The following is a 15,118-nucleotide window of genomic DNA, read 5'->3' on the forward strand; positions in this document are numbered from 1 at the left end:
TGTACGTTTTAGGCATTTCCTGGCCAGACTCTGAATAGCTCCCATTCCCTACCTGCTTCGTCGAATGAAGCTTAATTTATTATCAGCAGGGAAACCTCAATGGAACGTCCACTCAACACAACCGCGAGGCCAAAACAATGGCAAAAATAATACACTTAACAATTCTTTTGCTGTACAAGAATTGGAACTGGATCTAATGCTGAGTTTGGTCCTGGGTTGGGGGAGTACACAGATCACCGTTTGTCCTATGCTCCTCTCTGTCACAGAGACACAACACTCAGGGTCTCCAACAATACGACACGGAAAATCAACGTGTGTCCAGGATAAATGGCCCCATTAACTTTCTGGGCATTTCGGCAACATCCGCCTTCACAATACAAAAGTAAGTGGATACTGTCTCCTGTCTTGGACTGGCATGGCTTCCGGGGTGACCCTGGGCAAGTTCATCGTCACTGCCGGGCTCTGAATAGTTCATCTGTACAACGAGGTTTTGACCTCGTTGGTCCCCACACATCCAATGGGCCACACATCCACACACATCCAATGAGCCACACATCCAATGGGCCACAGAGACAACTGTATCAGAGCGATCTCGATGAGAATTTCAGTTACTAGCCTCCACCTTAACCTATGCCTTCAAATCCAGGGGCAGGAGAGAAGGGGACACGGGGCCGTGTGCACGGTGGGCCTGGGAATGGACAGTTCGACAAAGGCCTCTGGTGACTCTTGATACGCAGGTTTGGAAATTACTACACCCCTTCAGGGCCGGAGGTGAAGGGGAGGCCAGAGAGCGAGCCACCTGGAGGGAGTGGAACACTGCTGAGTTCTTCTCAGAGGCACAGAGAGGATGACTATGGCGTTGGCATGCATGAGATCCCTATATCCATCCCCACGGAGGCCTGGAGGGTGCAGGACCCTAGAGAGATACTGAGGAGAAGAAACGGGAAAAATGGTCCAAATGTACTTGGGAAAATCAAAACGTTCCTCTTGATGGGCCAGGCCAAGCCTGTGCTACGGAGTGACGTGGATCCCAGGAGGAAGGAGAATCATATGTGCAACACCAGCAGAAAGGCAGAGTTGAAAACCCTCAGTATTAACAATAAAAGTCATCAAAGATGGCTCAGAGGCTATCCCCTCACTCAGCACTGCCAAAGAACATCTTTTCTTGGCTAAATGCCTAGTTACGGATTAGTTTGGGTACGATCTTTGCAAAGGTGCATACTGTAGAAAGTCAAAGCTATAGAGCAGTGAACCCAATACACAGCCTGTTATGGCGTTTTAATGGTGGGAGATACAATAAAGGAAGGAAAGAATTATAAATAATATCCAGTCTATTGAGTGAGTACTTTAAGGGCATCGCATTATTTTACAACGAGGGATTGTTTTTCCATTACAACTCAGAGTAACCGCTTGTTTCTGCCTCCTTATGGACTGGCTGCACATTTCTGACAAAGGATCAAAATGCAGCAAGTAGCAATGGTCTTTTTTTCTTTTTTAAGTTTATCTATTTATTTTGAGAGACAGAGAGAGAGCAAGCAGGGGACGGGCAGAGAGAGAGAGAGAGAGAGAGAGAGACAATCCCAAGCAGGTTCACGCTATCAGCACAGAGTCTGACACAAGGCTCAAACTCAAGAGCCGTGAGACCATGACCTGAGCCAAAACCAAGAGTTGGATGTTTAACCGACCAAGCTACCCGGGTGTCCCTCCAATGGCCATTTTAAAAATGAGTTTAAAATAACATTTAGGAGGGGCACCTGGGTGNTAACATTTAGGAGGGGCAACCGGGTGGCTCAGTCAGTTGAGCGTCCGACTTCGGCTCAGGTCATGATCTCATGGTTCGTGGGTTCGAGCCCCGTGTCGGGCTCTGTGCTGACAGCTCAGATCCTGGAGCCTGTTTCGGATTCCGTGTCTCCCTCTCTCTCTGACCCTCCCCTGCTCCCACTCTCTCGCTCTCTCAGAAATAAATAAAACATTAAAAAATAAAATAACATTTAGAGGTGCCTGGGTGGCTCAGTCGATTAAGCATTCAGCTTTGTCTCAGGTCATGATCTTGAGGTCTGTGGGTTTGAGCCCCACATTGGGGTCTGTGCTGACAGCTCAGAGCCCAGAGCCTGCCTCAGATTCTGTATCTCCTTCTCTCTCTCTCTCTGCCCCTTCTTTGCTCAGGCTCTGTCTCTGTCTCTCTCAAAAATGAACATTAAAAAAAATTTAAATTAACTAAAAAATAAATAAACAAAATAACATTTAGTACTGGCCTTATCTGTCTAATCCATTTGACAAGCAGACCCTGACAAGGGGATCCCCTCAGTGGAGGAAAACACATGCTCTTAGACACAGAGCAGAGATTCAAGAACTTGAACATGCTTCACGTGTTCATTTTCCCCCCAGCACTACGAAGGGTGCACGGTGTAGCATGTCTTAAAAGGAAGAGGAAACGAAATAAAAATTAGCCACATAATGACCCCACGAAGCGCTACATCTGGAGAGCAGGGACATCGGAGGAGAGCTAGGCAGACATCCCACATCACGTGACAGACAGCCAACCGTCTGTATTTTTAGGCTCTTCACACTCTTTACAAAGAAGAAACAACAAAAAAACTCCTACATGCCTGATCCGGGAGGCGGGAGCGCCCACTTGTAACTCATCCCTCCTCAGACCGAACCCAGCAGCCTCCAAAGGTTCAATAGCCTTTTTATAAACCTATTGTGTGGGTGCGTGCCTAAAAATAGTGTGGTTCGGCAGGCAGATCACACCAAGGAATATTTCCAACATCCTCAACTGCCAAACAACAGACAGAGGAATGGCAAAGGACGCCGAGACGGATCGGTAGGTGGCACGGCTGTGAGCCCCCTGCAGTGGCCCCTCCCTGGACGCCTCCAGGTTCCCGACCTTGTCTGAGCACATAGGAGCCAACTGGGCCCTTCCAGCCTAGATGGGAAATTGCAGGTGGATGCAGGAGGGGACTGAGCCACTGATTCTACAGTACTCGCTGCCACTTCCAAGAGACCTTGGTTCCTCACTTAAACGGAGTGACTGGCAGTGATGATGACATTACAGTAACAATGGACTGCATGGCCCTCCCTGGGCAACCTTATCCGAATGCAGCTTTCAGCCTTCCCTGCCTATCAGAATCCGTTTTAAAAAAAATACAGATGTCAGGGCCACCTGGGTGGCTCCATCGCTTAAGTGGTAGCCTTCAGTTCGGGTCATGATCTTGAGGTTTGTGGGTTGGAGCCCTGCCTCTGGCCCAGCACTGACAGTGGAGAGCCTGCTTGGGATTCTCTCTCTCCCTCTCTCTCTCTCTCTCTCTCTGTCCCTCCCCCACTTGTTTGTGTGCTCATTCTCTAAATAAATAAGATTTAATATATAAACACAAACATAAATATATATATATGTATATGTATATGTATATACAGACATCGGCAATCCAGTTGCAATTTAGTTTCTAAACATCGGTTTTAGATATCAGGTACTGGTATTTTTATTTTTTTCAATTTTTTTAAATGTTTTATTTATTTCTGAGAGAGAGAGAGAGAGAGAGAGAGAGACAGAGAGACAGTGTGAGCAGGGGAGGGTCAGAGAGAGAGGGAGATACAGAATCTGAAGCAGAGTCGGACGCTTAACCGACTAGCACAGAGCCCCATAAGAGGCTTGAACTCACAGATTGTGAAATCATGATCTGAGTTGTAGTCAGGACGCTTAACCGACTGAGCCACCCAGGCGCCCCAGGGCTCGAACCCATGAACCGTGAGATCATGACCTGAGCCGAAGTCGGACGCTTAACCGACTGAGCCACCCAGGCGCCCCAGTACTGCTATTTTTAAAAGCTGGTATTTTTAAAACTACCCAGGGGATCGGATGGGTAGCAAAGAGTGAAAACCACTGCTGAAAACAACAAAGGCTTTTGGGCCAAGCCAGGTCCACCCGCCAGGGGAGAGGCAAGCAGCAAAAGCCGGCTGGAAGCAGGTGAGCATCAGGAGTTAAGCCTGCGGAGGATCGGCCACCAAGAGACCACCAGCACTACTTTTCTAGACACTGCTCCTGGAAAGAATAAAAACCGAGTCACAATAGGCTGCTCTGAAACAGGTAAGATCATAAAAGAGTAAAAAAAAAAAAATTAGAACCTCAATTTTAATACTCCTTAATCCCCCGTTTTAGCTTAGCACCCCCTTCTCTCCCTTCTCAATGTATTTATAAAAAAGAGATTCTACCCATGGGTTTTTATAGCAGGGACAGGACAGAGCGAGACGGGAGAATAAATGACACTGTCCTACAAACAGACTTGAGTTTGTTTTTAGATACAACCGGAGAGAGAGCAATAAAATGGCTGGATCAGTTGCACAAGCATTGCCTTCAGATGAATATCTTATAAGAGATTATTACATCCATTTTGCCAATACAAAACCGGGATATGTAAACGATTAAGTAAATTGCCCCAGGTTACATTACGCTAATAATCTGACGACCTGAATGGCAAACCCAGTCGTCATCCAAATTCAAAATAAAGGTTCCCACTGTGGTCATGCACCTAGACTATTGCCACCAAGCCCGTCTGCCAGGTGTTTTTGTGCAAATGCGTGGGAGCTGGCCAGGACTCAGCCTGAGAGCTGGGAAAGCCGGGAGCTAGAGTCCGCATCCTCAGGCCAGAGCCATCGGCCCCGCACCTACGTACCTACGTATGAGTCCCCTGAACGCCCCGTCCTCCGAGTGCCCAGGGCAGGGAAGCTGGTCACAGGTGCTGTGTGCTAAGAAAAACAGACCCCCAAGGGGCCCACAACTGCTGGCTGTAACTATCACTATATTGAGCAGAAGAGAGAATCAAAGGGGGCACCCGGGTGGCTCGGTCTGTTTAAGTGTCTGACTTGATTTTAGCTCAGGTCATCTCACAGTTTGTGGGATCAAGCCCCTTGTCAGAATCCCTACTTGGGATTCTCCTTTCCTCTCTCTCTCTGCCCTGTTCCTGCTTTCTCTCTTGCACTCTCTCTCTCTCAAAAATAAATAATTTTTTTTTTTTAAAAAAGCAAGGGGGGGGAACGCCTGGGTGGCTCAGTTGGTTAAGCGCCTGACATTGTCTCAGGTCATGATCTCACAGTTCATGGGTTCGAGCCCCACGTCGGACTCTGTGCTGACAGTTCAGAGCCTGTAGACGGTGTCTCCCTCTCTCTCTACCCTCTCCTACTCACACTCTCTCTCACTCTCTCAAAAATAAAATAAGCATTTGGGGTGCCTGGGTGGCTCAGTCGGTTGGGTGTCCGACTTCGGCTCAGGTCATGATTTCACAGTCTGGGGTTCGAGCCCCACATCGGGCTCTGTGCTGACAGCTCAGAGCCTGGAGCTGCTTCAGATTCTGTGTCTCCTTCTCTGTCCCTCCCCCGCTCGCTCTCTGTCTCTCAAAACAAAATAAAGACAAAAAAAATTTTAATTAAAATAAAAGAGAGAGAGGGAGAATCAAAGAATCCGATCTTAGAAATGTGTTCACATTTGCTAGGCAGTTCAGTAGAAAAACTTAGTGTGTTTCACTGCATCTGGAGACTCTGCTCTAAATAAACAACCTTACAGAAGGGATGGCTACCATCACTTTATGTCAATTGTGTGTCCAGGGGTGAAGGAGACCAAATGACCTAAGAACCTACAGCCCCAGATCACAGAAGTGTGAGGCACAAAGACTGAGCCTGGAATGACACCCAATGCGACAGCGCCATCTCCGCTGCGATCAGACACATAGAACGGCTTCTCTCCAGGAAAAACAGTTATTTTACTTCAGAATCAAAGTCTTAACACTATCCATTGTTCCTCATTGAATGCTTCCTTTATGAAATCTTCCCCTGATATTTCCTCCAGAGAAATGTTTAATAAAAACAAACAAAGGAAAGAAAACAAACCCTGCTGAGATGTAACTTACAAAGTTACAATGTGTTTTGTGAATGAGCCCTGCCGGCATTAGGGCTCCTGAAGGAAGTTAGCAGCTTTTCTGTAAGGGAATATTCAGAATTGTATCTTTAGGAGATGACGGTACCTCAAATGTTTTCTGGCATATGTTTTCTGAGTAACGGCTCTCTAGAAGCCTGATGCAAAGTTGGACACTGCATTGTAAACATTTTGTAATGGTGATTCCTAACATGCTGACTTTGATACTAGTCTCGTTCACCTTCCAGAGCTTGTATGGAATCAAGAAGCTATTTCAGGTGAAGGTTCAACCGGCCAGCAACAAGGTCCAGCTGCCGTGACGCTCGGGGGCAAGTGTGTTTTGGGAGGCTTGCTACTTCAAGGGGTGTTGGGGCCACGGACAGGTCACGCCCCCAACACTCGAGCAACGACCGTTTCCTATTCTTGTACACGTTCAGGTTTTGTTAGGACTTTATTTGGTCTCACACAGCATCAAACGTTTCTTTTTATGAATGATGAACATATGGACAGTGTCAGTGTAATTGTACTAACTCTTCCTGTTGCTTCTCATAGGGGACCACATCTTGAAATCTCTGTAACATAAGACTAAATGGATGCATTAGTCTTCTCAGGAAGTCACCTGCCCTAGGGGCACTGCCAAACAATGAGGTCTGAGAGCCCAGCTCCTTTGTGCTCCCTAACTGCCTGGCTGGGTGACCTTGAACACATAATTTACCTCCCTGGCCTCAGCTGCCTTATCTTTAGAATGTGGATATTGGGGCGCCTGGGTGGCTCAGTCGGGTAAGCGTTGGAAGTCAGCTCAGGTCGTGATCTCACGGTTCAGGAGTTCAAACCCGCATCAGGCTCTGTGCTGACAGATTTCTCTCTCTCTGCCCCTCCGCTGCTGCTGCTGCTACTCTCTCTCTCTCTCTCTCAAAATAAATATAACAATACCTACTTCAAAGAACTATTGGGAGATAAATGAAACAGCTGAAGGACTAAACTATTATCTACCACATAGTAGTAACAGTAAGCAAATAAAGCTGCAATAGTGGACTAGAATCATTATTAAGGAGAAGAGAAAATGGCCTGCAAATATTTGCAGATGAGACGAAGTGTCTGCCGCATTCCATCATGAAGCCCATCCTGTGCGATTACACTGATCAGGGCTACATTTGGGGAAACATTTTTTGTAATATAACAGACATAAAACACTGTCATTTATTCATCTAGAAAGAACCTAATGGTAGGCAAAGAAATTGGAAAAAGAGCAAGAAAAGAAACCCCTATCATTATTAAGAAAAGTGCATCTTGCCTCGTGAATTGAGAAAAATAATCACAATAATAAATGATAGGTTTGAAAAAAAATGACTAAAGATTTAGGAAAGGAAGGAAGGAAGGAGAGAAAGAGCGAGCAACAGAAAAAAAGAAAATGAAAGAGAGAGAGAGAAAGAAAGAAGAAAGAGAGAAAGAAAGAATGAAAGGGCAGCAGAAAAAAAGAAATAAAGAAAAAAGGAAGGAAGAAAGAGAAAGAAGGAAAAGAAAAAGAATCCCAACACAAAGCAGTTTGAAGTGTGTCCGGCATGAACCAGTCAGTCCACGAGAAAGCAGAGGGCCAGACCTGTCACGAGAAGGACCAAACCCTACTTTGTCCAAGTGACGGACTCAGGAGAGTCCTCCTCCCCACGACTCCCCGGGCTTGGGAAGAGGAAGCTGAGTAGGCAGTAGGACTGTCCCTGGTGCAGGGCGAGACAGGGTGGCTCCGTGACAGATCTCGCTCAGTCCGCCCTATGCCTTTGGTGACCTCACCAAATTCTCATACCTTATGTGACCAAACATAAATTCATCAAATCATCTCTTCCCACACATTTTTTTTTTTTTTTTTGCTATGAATAAACCACACTGGAATGTATGTGTCTGAATGTATTCACTCATCCATTCCAATGTGTGTATTAAGCGCCTGCCTGTGACCGGCCGGCCAAGCTGGGGGCGCAGAGGCCCATGGTGAACTCAGCTCACCAGTACACCCTTGGTGTTCGCTGTTACAGCAATCAAATCCCTGCTACAGCTATTTGTATACAATTCTTTCTTTCCTGTTAGATTATAACCTCCTGAAGGGATGGACCATAATCCATATTTTAAACATTTTTTTAAGTTTATTTACTCATTTTGAGAGAGGGAGAGTAAGCGGGGGAGGGGCGGACAGAGAGGAAGGCCAAGAATCCCTAGCAGGCTCTGCACCTTCAGCGCAGAGCCCAGTGCAGGGCTCAGACTCCTGAACCACGAGATCATGACCTGGAGCCAAAATCAAGAGCTGGATACTCCCCCGACTGGGCCACCCAGGCATTTCGGGAGGGACCGTATTTTAATCATCTTGTTTCCCTTGGCTCCTGACAGAGTGCTCCACTAACAGAAATTACCCAACAAGTGTTTATGGAAGGAAATCACCTCCAGCGTATGCGGAACAAGAGAGGCCGCAGACTCCCTCCCACGAGGTCTTCAGATTTTAAGACCACTTGACAGAGGTGCCTAACCCTTTCTACAAACCTGGCTGATGGCGCGGTAGGAAGCAGAGTGTCTACAAACCTGGCTGATGGCGCAGTAGGAAACAAGAGTGTTTGGAAACATAATCTGAAAATGTCTTTGTTGTCCCGTGAGTAGAAGCAGCAAAACGTGAAGTTAAGGAAGGGATATGGGGTCACCCAAACGTTTTCCATCTAGGCCAGGGCGCTCCCCAACATCCGGGCGCCTGATCCTTAGATCAGGCACCACCACAATTCAGACTTATACTCGACATCCTGATCCAGGCAATGGATGACACACTGCTGTTGGAAGCCAGCAAAAGGGCATCTGCCCCGGGGCTGTCCCCTACGCAGAGACATCTAAGTGTCTCTGCAGAAATCTGGGCAGGACAATGAGAAGTTTACCAGTCCGAGAAGGCTGTCAGTCAACGGAGATAAACTGTGGCCCCTCTGGAGGTCAACTAGAGCCTTCTGAACTTCAAAGTTGGCCAAAAAGCAACAAAGGGTAGGAATGAAAAGAAGCCTAGAATTCCCTGCCGATACTTATTTTGATTCCAAAAAGGTGCAAGAAGGGGGCACTTGGGTGGCTCAGTTGGGTACGAGTCGGACTCTTGATCACGGCTCAGGTCATGGTCTCACAGTTGGCGAGGTCAACAGCCGCATCGGACTCTGCTGACAGAGGAGCCTGCTTGGGATTCTCTCTTTGCCCCTTCCCTACATACTCACTCACATTCTCTCTCCCTCAAAATAAACGTTAAAAACAAAAAGGTGTAAAGTTGAAGGTAAAGCTGAGAGTAGAGAAGAGGAACAAAGCATTCCAGCTTCGAAACGACACCTTTCTGATACAAAAATACCTAAGGAGTTAAAAATTCCTACCAGAATTCCAAAGGCTGAAATACACATCACTCGACCAGGATGGCAGCAGATATTCTCGAAAATCCTCTTCATCTTTGTAAGGACTAGAGTTTGGAGCTCACCCCAAATTTTTATTAAGCCCCTAATGATAATTGATTTCTCCTACAGAACAAGTCTCCTGATAAAGAGGCTGCTAAGGCTTTAGGAAGGCTGGTTAAATGTGTCCTAATGTCATCAATGGGAAAATGAGGAGACCAAATGGTAAAACCATCTCTCTAATATTGTGCACCAAGTCAGCAATTAAATCAGTGCATCCCCTCCTCAGTTCTGATGCTACTACAAAATTCACAGATTTCAAGCAATGTATTCTTTGCATATAAACCTATGTGAGGTTAACAGTCCTTGCACAAGAGAAAATAGAAGAACCAGAGCACATGAGCTTCATTTATCCTCTTTTAAAAATAGACATGTTGTACAGATTCATGATGGGCCCTTGACCTGGGGTGTAATTTGTAACCCATGTTAAGAAGAGACTTAAAATGGATTTCCAGGGGCACCCGGGTGGCTCAGTCAGTTACACGTCTGACTTCGGCTCAGGTCACCATCTTGCAGTTCATGAGCTTGAGCCCCGTGCCTGGCTCTGTGCTGACAGCTCAAAGCCCAGAGCCTGCTTTGGATTCTGTGGCTCCCTCGCTCTCTGCCACTCCCCTGCTCACACTGTCTCTCTCTCTCTCCTAGAATTAAATTAAAATAATAATAATAAAAAAAACAACAAAAAAACAAATAAAAACCTCAAGTGGCTATAAAGGTGCCTAACTTCATTAATTTAAAAAAATATTAAACAATTAAAGAGTTTTTACCTTAAAATCAGAAACAAAATACTGAGATTTACAGTATTAGTTACAGTTAGTGGTGGCTACAGGCTCATTCCTGAGTCACTGATGGAATCCTAACTGTGCACAGTCTCTCTGAAGGGCAATCTAGCAATATCTCCAGCATTCAGACTGTGAGTACTCTTTTAGCCAGGAATTCCATTCCTAGGAATTTATCCCAAAGAAACAGTTACAGAAGTACGTATATACTTACATATATGTAAGCATTTTATTAATAAGAGCCAAATGCTGGCAAGCACCAAAGTACTCTTCCATAGGGATTAAATAATAGTACAACTATGCAAGGAAATCCAGTTCATCATTTAAAAGAATAAGTAGGAACTACCTAAATATTAACAAGGAAAAGACACCTGACCCAGCAATAGCACTGCTAGGAATTTACCCAAGGGATACAGGAGTGCTGATGCATTGGGGCATATGTACCCCAATGTTCACAGCAGCACTCTCAACAATAGCCAAAACATGTAAAGAGCCTAAGTGTCCATCAACAGACAAATGGATCAAGATGTGATTTATCTATACCATGGAATACTACATGGCAATGAGAAAGAATGAAATCCAGCCATGTATAGCAACATGGATGGACCTTGAGGGTGTTATGCTGAGTGAAATAAGTCAGGCAGAGAAGTACAAATACCATATGTTTGCAGGTATAGAAGGATTAGGAGGAACTTAATAGACGACTGTGGGGGAGGGGAAGGGGGAAAAACAGTTAAGGAGAGGGAAGGAGGCAAACCATAAGAGACTCTTAAATACTGAAACAAACTGAGGGCTGATGGGTGTGGGGGGGAGGGGGATTATGGGCATGGAGGAGGGCACTTGTGGGGATGAGCACTGGGTGTTATATGGAAACCAACTTGACAATAAACTATTAAAAAAAAAAATAAGAAAAGACACCTACAATGTACTGGTAAGCAAAAAAGCAAATGGAAAAACGGTACGAATGGAAGACTCCCATTTTTGTTTTGTTTTCTTAAAAAGTGTGCATGCAGATTTAAAATAAAGTCTATCAACACTGGTTGCCTTTGGGGAGTGAGGTTATAGGGGAGATGCAGGCTCCACTTTATATATTCCTGTGTAGTCTGAAGACATCTATCAAATTCAAAATGAAAGAAGCTCATTTTCAACAAAATGAAGTATGCTTAAAACCATGAGCCTGTATCACAAATGTTTGTACAGCCTCATATCTACANGGAGTGCTGATGCATTGGGGCATATGTACCCCAATGTTCACAGCAGCACTCTCAACAATAGCCAAAACATGTAAAGAGCCTAAGTGTCCATCAACAGACAAATGGATCAAGATGTGATTTATCTATACCATGGAATACTACATGGCAATGAGAAAGAATGAAATCCAGCCATGTATAGCAACATGGATGGACCTTGAGGGTGTTATGCTGAGTGAAATAAGTCAGGCAGAGAAGTACAAATACCATATGTTTGCAGGTATAGAAGGATTAGGAGGAACTTAATAGACGACTGTGGGGGAGGGGAAGGGGGAAAAACAGTTAAGGAGAGGGAAGGAGGCAAACCATAAGAGACTCTTAAATACTGAAACAAACTGAGGGCTGATGGGTGTGGGGGGGAGGGGGATTATGGGCATGGAGGAGGGCACTTGTGGGGATGAGCACTGGGTGTTATATGGAAACCAACTTGACAATAAACTATTAAAAAAAAAAATAAGAAAAGACACCTACAATGTACTGGTAAGCAAAAAAGCAAATGGAAAAACGGTACGAATGGAAGACTCCCATTTTTGTTTTGTTTTCTTAAAAAGTGTGCATGCAGATTTAAAATAAAGTCTATCAACACTGGTTGCCTTTGGGGAGTGAGGTTATAGGGGAGATGCAGGCTCCACTTTATATATTCCTGTGTAGTCTGAAGACATCTATCAAATTCAAAATGAAAGAAGCTCATTTTCAACAAAATGAAGTATGCTTAAAACCATGAGCCTGTATCACAAATGTTTGTACAGCCTCATATCTACACAATCCATGTAACTTCACTCATCAAAATGAACCATAAGGAAACTAATCCGGAGACCACACCCTCCAGGCTGGCTGCTCTATAAACCTGATCGGAAAAACCCTGGACAGCATTCATTCCGGGCAGAAGCTATTTCCTTCCTCTGCTCAAAGGCACAGTAAGGGACATGGGGTAATAATCCGAGAGGGGTCCAGGCAGCTTGCACCCCCTCGGTGGGCGGGAGGCTACTAACAGAAGGGACTGATCTCCTGGCTTCAAAGGGGACCAAAGAACCAGGAGGGACAAGCACAGCCGAACAAGGGAAGGTCTTCCCTTACGACCAACCCAGGTACCGCCTCTCTTCTCCGATGCAGGAACACAGACGACACCCCTTTCTTATTTTCACACCACAATTCACTCGGGCATCAGTGCTTTCACTAGCACCTCGGCCAAGTCTCCTGAGTCCCATACAAGTAGGAACTGAAGTCTTTTCAGGCTGAGTTTCCTTGCTTCCCCCTCCTCTCTGCTGCAAGGAGTTCTGAAACTTCGCCATCAAAGCACTGATGTACTTGTACCCGGTAAGGAGGAAACCCTGACAGGCATGCACTCCCGGTGCTGGTGATGTCCTGTCACCATCAGTGGGCTCCTCCATAGGCCCTCAGGCGCACACAAGTGACAGAGGCCGTGGGAACAAAGAGGATCCAGGGGCGTCTTGACCCTCGAGTGGACCTCAGACGGAGGGGACGATGCTCTACAGGACGCTCCGGGCCAGGAGGCAGGACCGGCAGACACATTAGTGATTCAGTGTAAAGTAAGGAGTCCCTATTCAGTTCTCCTGGCTTGATCCCTGGACTACTGTGAACCCAGTGAATATCTCTATTTTTAAGAAATACGCACTGAAGGTTTGGGGAGGGCAACAAGCCACGAGGTATGTAACTTATCCTTAAAGAGTGCAGAAGAAAACTGCATGTGTGCGTGTGTGGGTGCATCGGTGTGTGTACAGATAGACAGAAGGACGGTAAGTCAGCCACTTTGATAATCCAAGGCCAGAGACCAAGTGTGCAGGGGGTTGGCTACTTCTGGGGGCTCCTTCCCAAACCATGTGAGGGCCTGCTGTTACAGAAAATGCAGTGCCTGGGGACCCACCCAAGGGAGCCACCAGCGCTGCCTTTACTCTGTGTCGGAGGAAGGCATTCCAGGTGACACCGTGGGGCCCAGGCCAATGGCTAGGCCTCATCCAGGGGCCCCAGCCCTCCTCCACCACCTTCCTCACTCACAGTGGCCTCTCGGGGCAGGCCACACTGGCCACCAGAACAGCTGCTTTTCGGCAGCCCCGGAAGCCCCACGATGCTCGCACTCTGTCCCCAAGGGACATTCCTTGTACAGGTACATACGCCAACTTTAAAATTCCTGTCCTTTCAGACACATCAAGGGACGGACGCTCACAGGAACTTGCTAGTCCCTCCTTCTGATGCCCCCAATTTAGGCAATTCCAAAGTTCAAACGGCTTCTTCTTCTTTTTTAAAAACAATTTATTTAATGCTTATTTATTTTTGAGAGAGACAGAGAGAGTGAGCAGGGCAGTGGCGAACAGAGAGGGAGACACAGAATCAGAAGCAGGCTCCAGGCTCTGAGCTGTCAGCACAAAGCCCGACGTGGGGCTCGAACCCACAAACCACAAGATCATGACCTGAGTGAAGTCGGACGCTTAACTGACTGAGCCACCAAGTGCCTCTCAAATGGCTTCTTAAAGCAACACCCTCCTATGCATGTGCTGGAAGAGTGAAAAATATCAGAACAATCTAATCCATTACCCAAGGGGGACAGAAGCAATCAAATACAACAACAGCAAAGCCAGGGGCGCCTGGCCGGCTCAGTCAGTTAAGTGTCTGATTCTTGATTTTGGCTCAGCTCAGGATCTCACTGTCGGTGAGATCGAGCCCTGCATCGGGATTTGCGCTGACAGCATGGAGCCTGCTCGGGATTTTCTCTCTCTCCCTCTCTTTCTGTCCGTCCCCTGTGCGTGTGTTCTCTGTCTCTCAATAATAAATAAACATTAAAAATTAAATTTAAAAATAAATTTTTAAAACGCCATCAATGGGACACAGGAGCCCAAATTTAAGCCTCTGAGCGGTGGCTTGGGGTGTGGACTGGGGGTGGACTCACCTCAGCAGGGAGAATAGAAGGCTTCAGCTCAGACGACTGGGAGCAATAACCTACAAAAAAAGAGAAATGCAGTTCAGACTCACAGAAAAACTTGCCATCAGCGGTTTTTAAAGTGTGGTCTGAGGGTCCCCAGGGGTTCCCAGGACCTTTCCAGGGGTCTACCAGGGTCAAACCATTTTCACAGCAAAAGGCAGCATTTCCCTTTTCCACTCTCCTCTCACCAGAGCACGGCAGTAACCATCTCGGCACAAAAGACTTGAGACTCTAGCTGTGTTCTCTTAAGCCAGGCACTAAAGAGATCAGCAAAAACGTAAAACACTGTCATTCTGCCCATTAAGCTTGTGTTGTTTTGGAAAACAGTGATTTTCATAAAATGTGTGATTTAGAATGGAAGGTCAAGGGCTTACCGCCATCTTGAATGTTAACAACTATTTTTAAACTCCTCCATTTGAATCTGAGTGTCACAAATATCAGTAGAGATGAACCACATAATAAAAGGCTCTCTGGGATCCTCAACCACTTTGACAGATGTCCAAGGGGCCAAAATTTTATCATTTACAGATCTCAGCCAAAATTATGACAACTGCCATCCTAGGTGTCTATTTTTGGTATTAAGTTCTGTGAAGCTGCATCTGCTTTTAACAGTAATGGCAGTGGACAATACTGGGCATACGGCACTAAGCGCTCTACTAGATACTTTCTGTACACACGCAATTTCCACATTTACGATCACCTGAAAACAGAATTGGCCTCTCCTGCCTCCCGGATGAGGAGGGGTACTCCTAAGAGATGCGTTATTCGCCGAAAGTGAATCACGCAGAACAGGG

The 15,118-nt window shown here is 46.1% G+C and overlaps 1 protein-coding gene across 3 annotated transcripts in view; it reads right to left on the reverse strand.

Moving 5' to 3' along the window:
* SIPA1L2 (signal induced proliferation associated 1 like 2) overlaps positions 1-14,343 on the reverse strand; it is a 177,764-nt gene extending 163,421 nt beyond the window's left edge. For all 3 annotated transcript variants that reach the window (XM_077751641.1, XM_077751640.1, XM_077751638.1), the window contains exon 1: positions 14,292-14,343. The gene's annotated coding sequence lies outside the window, so the exon portion shown is untranslated. The remainder of the gene's footprint in view (positions 1-14,291) is intronic.
* Between the last annotated feature and the right edge of the window lie 775 nt (positions 14,344-15,118).

This window comes from Crocuta crocuta, unplaced genomic scaffold (assembly GCF_008692635.1).
Source record: "Crocuta crocuta isolate KB4526 unplaced genomic scaffold, BGI_CrCroc_1.0 scaffold59, whole genome shotgun sequence".
NCBI lineage: Eukaryota > Metazoa > Chordata > Mammalia > Carnivora > Hyaenidae > Crocuta > Crocuta crocuta.